Source organism: Leguminivora glycinivorella, chromosome 8 (genome assembly GCF_023078275.1).
Source record: "Leguminivora glycinivorella isolate SPB_JAAS2020 chromosome 8, LegGlyc_1.1, whole genome shotgun sequence".
In the NCBI taxonomy this organism is placed as follows: Eukaryota; Metazoa; Arthropoda; class Insecta; order Lepidoptera; family Tortricidae; genus Leguminivora; species Leguminivora glycinivorella.
Window position 1 is genome coordinate 1,058,544 of NC_062978.1, and position 7,947 is coordinate 1,066,490.

The 7,947-nt window shown below is 41.7% G+C and overlaps 1 long non-coding RNA gene across 1 annotated transcript; it reads left to right on the forward strand.

Annotated features, from left to right (window-relative positions):
* The first annotated feature begins 5,639 nt into the window (after window positions 1-5,639).
* Window positions 5,640-7,421, forward strand: LOC125228577. Its single transcript, XR_007177306.1, has 3 exons — window positions 5,640-5,718; window positions 7,010-7,179; window positions 7,293-7,421. It is a non-coding gene; the product is annotated as an uncharacterized LOC125228577 (long non-coding RNA).
* The last annotated feature ends 526 nt before the right edge of the window (window positions 7,422-7,947 follow it).

The following is a 7,947-nucleotide window of genomic DNA, read 5'->3' on the forward strand; positions in this document are numbered from 1 at the left end:
TGTCGGGAAATGCAAAGTTAAATAAAATTAAATATTTTTCAACTCGATACCTCCACGCGTTTTCGAGATTAAAACGGTAATTTCGTTTACCTACAATAATTTAACCATATCAACAAAATGTAACTTCAAAGTTTACAACGTGTCAAGTGTTATTCTTCATTAACATTTAACAATTTCATGTCTTTTTCGAGATACAGATATAATAATTAATAATATAGATAAGTAGATAGATACAGATATAAATAAATATTGCGGAACACAGTACACTTATCAACCTATAAACCCCCTTTCCTATAGCCCCAACCAAACTAAGCAAATGATTTTTAATAATAAATTCCTTTATTTCGAGTAAGAGTATGACTCATAGTATAATATTATGGTTAGTCTGCACTTAAGAACTATGTTAGTACTTATTTTATTTACATTAATACTAGACTACTAGGGCAATGTTTCTAGGAGCACGTAATTAGTGGTTAAACATAATACGTACTTCTAGAAACATGCAAGTCCTCACAATGCCTTAAATATGGGCAGTCCAACCTCTCGGCTATCAAACACAGGAGGGGGTTGGGGCTGGCCCGCACCCGGCGCACCAGGGATGTGCATCGTTTGCGCAAAGTTGTATAAAAGCAGTCTATACGCGCTTCAGCAAACATCCGTGATGCGCTACAGAAGCGGGGCAGCCCCACCAGCACCCGGAACGCGTTATTATATTATACTCGGAGGGCCCCGTAGGCCCGCTGCGTGTAGTATGACCATAAGCTGCACGTATACAGGGAGGTGCAAAATTTTTGCAAAGTTATTTTTCGGAAAAAAAATATTTTATCGGGAGTCGGGAGGACATGGAAAAAATCGGGAGAATCCTCACCCTAAGCCACCCTAACGCCACCTTAAGGCGTTTAAGAATTAAGGGAAAAGCATGGATAAATTCGCACACATCCAGCAGGCATCCGTGGCTGTTGGTGACAGCAATGGCTCTGGCAAAGCCACAGGTTGCAGGTTCGAGTCCTGCCGAAGGTGTGAATTTTTCCTTTAATTTAAAAATACGGGAGATTCACGCCAAATCCCGACCGTCTGGCCACACTAAGCAGAACACGGCGGGTTGAGTTCATTCCCATATATTTCGGGCGGTTCAATCAATGTCATTGTTCAGAAAAGTAGGCGACCGTCTACAGCTGTGGTGAGGCTGATCTCATTGTTTAGTCTACGCGTCACCATCGCCTAAATATTTGATTCCTTGCAAAATTTGATTGCTATTAATGATTGTTCGCTGGGTCTTGAAATGTAGTGGCATGTTAACGACGAAATTATTTATGACTTGGGAGTGGAGCCTGCTTCAATAATTTCTGTTGAGGCAGGTACGTTTGCGATCTCAATGGACACGACATTTAGGTACAGGGAGGCGATTTTTTAATCTCGCATACGGGATTTTGTCACTAAAGTACCGGTTGAAAACAGTGACTTGCTGATTATTTTCAGTGACAATTTTCTGAATTCGAACGCGTAGATAGTGCGAAAAGACTGCCTTCGTATTGTTATGGAAACGTACGAACGTGTCATGCTATTTCAGTCAGTCTCAGTACAAGATGTACTGACATTGACTGGACTAGCATGACAAATAGGTACGAATGTTTCGGGAAAAATACGAAACCCTTTTCGCAATACATTTGTACATTTTAACCGTGTTTCAATACTAAAACTACAGTAGGTACTCTGCCTAAGTGCCTACTCATTTTATTTTGAGAATAGTCGCACACCAACAAAGATTAATTTTTAAAATCGTTCGGGCAATAACCGATTTCTATGTCTGGTTAGATGTCACTAAGAGTGTCATTTGAATAAAAATGTTGTTTTTTTTTTAAATACGCACGCGGTAGTTCAACGGCATTACAAGTGATACAGTGAAAAGTATATAGATGACGCTAGGGGCCCGTGTCATGTTTCAGTCCCTGTTTACAACGCAAGCCATCGTTCTTATTTTGAATTATGACAATCATGCAAAAGAGTACCATACTGTAAAATTTTCTATCTCTTTCATTTTGAGCGTGACGTCAATGATTAGTAATGTTACTTTCAATATATTTAAAATTTAGATTTTAATGAGGCCATTTCGAACGGTGTTTATGATAGATATCATGTTGACAATCAATTTCCTGCCTGACCGTCTCGCTCACACCAATATATTCCCCTATATTTGAACGAGTGCGACCGAAACAGTTGAGTATTATTGAAGATTTTTGAATGTCTAAAATCTTATCAAAAATCTTATTGGTAGTTGTCGAAAACCCGCTTTTTCCATAAAGTGTTGGCGTGACGTCAAGTGGGTGATAGGCGTACGAGCAAGTACGCGTTGGATGGTCGACTACTATGCGCGGCGGTTTTTACGCGTACTTACGGTGACACACAATCGAAAAAGGTCGTCGAGCCATAAGTACGCATACTTGCTCGTATCGTACGTCTATCACCCACTTCAGACTGCGTTTCGATCGGCGTTTAGCGTCAATAATTATCAGCTTGGCTTCATGGCTTTACGAACCTTAGCTCGGACCATCGAATATGAAACTTATAAACTTGTTTATACACAAGGGTATAAAGAAGTTTATAACCAGGTGCTCCATGACACCATTGCACTAATCTGTCGCCAGTACCACTACACTTCAACGGCCAAGTCACACAACATCCATACTAATATTATAAATGGGAAAGTGTGTGTGTCTGTTTGTTTGTCCATCTTTCACGGCAAAACGGAGCGACGTATTGACGTGATTTTTTAAGTGGAGATAGTTGAAGGGATGGAAAGTGACATAGGCTACTTTTTGTCTCTTTTTATATCCCCCACTTCCTTAGAATGGAGGATGGAAGTTTGTGGAGAGATTTTCGAATTTAACGCGAGCGAAGCCGCAGCAAAGGCTAGTTAACTATAATAATAAAGAAATCGCAGTAAGGAACTTCATGTAGATTTCATTACTTTTTAGAGATAAACAAGCAGTTCCATCGAGACGGCTATTTTTTACAGAATGTTTTTGGTGGGATATACATAGGCATATATAACACTAACCAAGTATCTATTGTCTTAGTCCGTTTTCACATTATCCGATCCGATATCGGATGTCGGAAGGATTTAAATGGAAAAAATCCAAGATAGCGCCTGTAATGTATGGGGTATCAGTCCTACATCCGATATCGGATCGGATAATGTGAAAACGCATAGTCTCATTAATTATTACTTATGTCAGAGTTTCACTAATTATTTCTTTTTATTCATTTATTATCTCAGTTTAGGTTTATACGAGTACCAAACGAGTAGTATAAGAATAGAAAATATATTACCAAAACAATACAATCTATCATTAATTTATTATAAAAACGTAATCCAAAGTGCCACACCTAGTCGGCCAGTGCATGGCCTACGCTGCCGATGGTTAGGGTGTTCGGAGTGACATACAAGAAACGCTGAACTATCCGCGTTCTGTCCAAGATGAAGCCTGACCGACGAAGCTAGCAAGTCTCTCTACATGTTAGCTGAAATACTGTCAAACCGTTCCCTGTGATTACTCAGATTATTATAAGCAAAATGATCTTCGAATGAACTTTCTGGATAATTGAGATGCATGATGGGCGCAGTCGAAACCAGCTCGCCCCTTCAGCCGTGTCCCGTTGAAAATCGGAAAGATTCTTTTCCTTAGCACATTTAATGTTTACAAATTGGATTCGCCTTCTGTCACCTAAACTGGTAAATTTATGTATGAGGTCATTGTGGTCATGCGAACAAACTTAGCCAAAGCCATCACTATTTCATGTAAAAATGAAGCAACTGTGACCTGTAAGGCACTCATCTGCTATTACGTCTTGAGCGATCCCTCATTCCCAATATTTTTATTTCGCTCATGTGAAGTCCATCTAAACATGTAGATTTTCTGCGAACATTTGTTATGCAATCTTTCACTAACACCCTAATGATAGAGCCTTCACGAAAGTTCGACTAACAATATATTGATAGGTTATGGACAAAACGGTTGTTCGCGACTTATTTGGTTAATCTCGTCTACTTACCATCATGGGCTATTGTTGTCTTTAAAAAATAAATACTAAATAATAATAAGAGTGTAGCAACAGTGCCCCGTGAGTTCGTGGTGGTCCGGTAAGGCACGACGCGACGCGACGCGTGACGCTCAAGCGGAAGTCTTGCGCGGTTCCGCCGCGACTCACCGGAGATCCGCCCGACTTGCCCCGACCCACTGTAACGGCCTGACGAAACGTTCACTTCGTTTCGAAGTTTCTAGATATTTTTTAGTAACAATTTTGTGTAATATATAGGTATATGCTGGGATCATAGAAGTAGTAGGATGACAGGAGAACCGTAAGCGAAATCATAGGGAAATGATACGTTTGTCTGTGACCGGGACCCATATTAGGTAATGTAAGTGGTCGCACTGAACAGTGAATGTGTCAAGTCAAGGAGTATGTACTACGACCATGTTATACCAAGCTAAGTTTGCAGCGATTTTGCTAGCCCTCCCGGTACGGTGTGTTATTTTAAACGTCATTAAATCATGAACTTATGACCTTTGCAAAGACGTAAAGTAATACCAAGGAAACATTTGGAACCCATGGTAATGAGTAGGCACACTGACTTTTTATCCTGCCAGGCGGCGCCTCTGCAAGTGTCTAAGCATGTCACTGTCATTCTATTTTATCTATGTGTGAGAGAGAAAAAACATACCTCCATACCATTCTCGCTCTCACGTATGAAATTCTTTATCTGTGCAATGCAAGTGCAATGGACTAAGGGTGGTGAGTTGAGTGTGCCTCCTCATTAAATCCATACTAATATTATAAATGGGAAAGTGTGTGTGTCTGTTTGTTTGTCCGTCTTTCACAGCAAAACGGAGTGACGAATTGACGTGATTTTTTTAAGTGGAGATAGTTCAAGGGATGGAGAGTGGCAAAGGCTTATTTTTGTCTCTTTCTAACCCCCCACTTCCCTAAAATGGAGGGTGGAAGTTTGTATGTAGCATTCCGCAATTTTCGAATTTAGCGCGAGCGAAGCCGCGGGTAAGAAAACTAGTAGGTACGATATAATATTGTGCTTGGTTCTAGACGATGGAGTCAGTTATCATTATAGAAACTCTTTAATCGAGGTCTTCTATTGTCTGTGGTACTTACATTTAAGATTTGAGATACTGAAGAAATTTTAACTGGACTTGAGGCTCAAGTCCAGTTGAAATGTCCAGTCCAGTCCAGTGTCGCTTAACTTCAAAACTGGGTAAATCCATTCTGCTATAAGCTTGATTATCTTTCAGATCACATTATATTTTTTTATATATTCAACCTTAAAGCAGAATGGATTTACCCAGGTTTGAAGGTAAGCGACACATTGTTCTACAAAAAGGAAGACGTTGTAACCAAAAACAACTTATGACATGAAATTACTGAAGACGAGGCAGCATAGCCTATGGTCTTAGCCTGTCCGGATGAACGAATAAAAAAAAATTAAGATTTGAGATTCCACAAATGACATTAACTGTTTAAGTTAAATTGTATTAAATACAAGAGGAAATTTTACATGCAATGGTTTAAAACGGTTTATAAACATGATAATTTTCTCGCTAAGCAATGAGTGTGTATAAACTTTTGGTGTGTTCGGATGTCGACGATGGTTCTGTTCTGCCGCCGGTCATCTCCAGCAATCTACGAGATAAAATAACACCAGAGAACGTAATAATCTTGATATGTACATACCTTTTTATAGAGTGGGTGGTTTTCGTTTCTATTAAACAGTTGAAAGAAAAGCAAATTATTCAAGTTTTCATATATAATTTGTGTATTTAATAGTCCTGATGACACAAATTTGTTCCAGTTTTGGTGTCACTTTCGATATTTTGACAGTTCTTTGTCATCCTACTTCATCATCATCCTCCTTGTGTTATCCCGGCATTCGCCACGGCTCATGGAAGCCTGGGGTCCGCTTTGACAACTAATCCCAGGATTTTGGCACTAGTTTCTCGAAAGCGACTGCCATCTGACCTTCCAACCCGAAGGGTAACTAAGCCTTATTGGAATTAGGTCTTTGTCATCCTACTTCTGAGCGACAACCCACACTCAGGCGACACATGTCGTACTGAGGAGACGTTTTTTAAATTACACTCTGGCGGCGCGGCGCTGACGTCCGTTCCGCGTCTTACTACGCCCGTCGCCTGAGTGTGGATATTCCCTTAACGTTTAATACATTAATTACAGTTGTACGTTAGTCCGGTGATATCATACCTAATCAGGAACTTAAGATACCTAAGCAGGGGTATGCTTTACTTAGGTTTATGTAGCATTTATTCCTTTAAACATCTGTTTGGGCTGTAACTTAAATAGTTACAAGGAACCCTCGTCTTCTCTTATCCTTATCCCACGCTATGCGGGGTCGGTACAACTTGTCTACATTTTCCATTCTCCTCTATCTTTCGTCATCTCAGCACTCCTTCTTTTCTCATATCCTCTTTTACACAATCCATGAATCGTTGTTTGGGTTTACCCCTCCATCTCCATCCATCAACATTCATCTCTAACATTCTTTGCCTATACTTATTATGAGATAATTACAAGGAACCCTATAGCTGGTGTTAGAGTTAGACGGACCGACCGTGCAGACTGATCCGTACCGGCCTGGATACGTAGCCGAATGGCAGAAACGCTCACGAAACGCTCACAAAACGTAACGCTCGTAGATATCTATCTCTATCGCTCGTACGTATTGGCGCGACAGAGCCAGACCTTTCGCGGCGTTTCGTTTTCGTTTCGCGTCGCAGAAATACCATTCGGCTACGGGGCCTGATATGTAAAGCGCCCTCCATACTCGATACGCAGAAAGAATCCACCCACACTCGCGTTTTCGTTTTCGCGCGTGTAGGGAGCTTTAGACGACAACATCAACTTCATACAAATTGGCCGTGCGGATCGCTCCGCGTGATACTAAAACCAGCCTATGAGATAATTACAAGGTACCTTATTTCTCCAGATATCAATCACCGAGTTAGAACCAAAAAGCAAGTATGGGCGAGACACAGCTGTCTCCGTCACAGTCGTCCCGCCCGTCCCGCCTGTCCCGCGCTATCCGTTGACCGTCGCCTGGGCCCCGGAGAAGCTGTGCTTTAATCTCGATGAGGACAAAGCGGTTAAGCTATTGAGGTGATTCACAAACTTTACACTGATTTAAACTTTCACGATTAAAAAAAATTAAGGATAAGCTCTCTTTGGCCTAGGCCTAATGAGCTTCACAATAATATCATAATTTGTTTTAGGATACAGAACAGCAACGCTCATTCGATCTACATCCAATGCTGCGGGCTCTGGGACAGCACGGCCCGCCTGGGAGCGAGCTGGCGGAGCTATCCACGCAACAGGTTCTTGATGGCACCAGGTCAGTGACACACATTCGATCTATATCCAATGCTGCGGGCTCTGGGACAGCACGGCCCGCCTGGGAGCGAGCTGGCGGAGCTATCCACGCAACAGGTTCTTGATGGCACCAGGTCAGTGACACACATTCGATCTACATCCAATGCTGCGGGCTCTGGGACAGCACGGCCCGCCTGGGAGCGAGCTGGCGGAGCTATCCACGCAACAGGTTCCTGCTGGCACCATCAGGTCAGTGACACACATTCGGTCTACGTCCAATGTGGCGGGCTGGTGTCCCATACGATTTTTGCAAAATGTGTAGACGCTGATCTTCATTAATTTCAAATCGAGGAAAGTCTCATGACTCTTATGAGGCCGTTTTCGCATAGCAGTGTTCTGGTAGCTGCTGTCACTTGCTCGCTATCAAACACACTCTGTATATGTCTCAGGTCAGAGTCAGTCCAAGACAATTCGGGTATTTTAAACTTCGTTGAAATCATGACGTTTACTGAACCACGCATGATGATGATGATGATGATGTAATCCTGACATACGGAT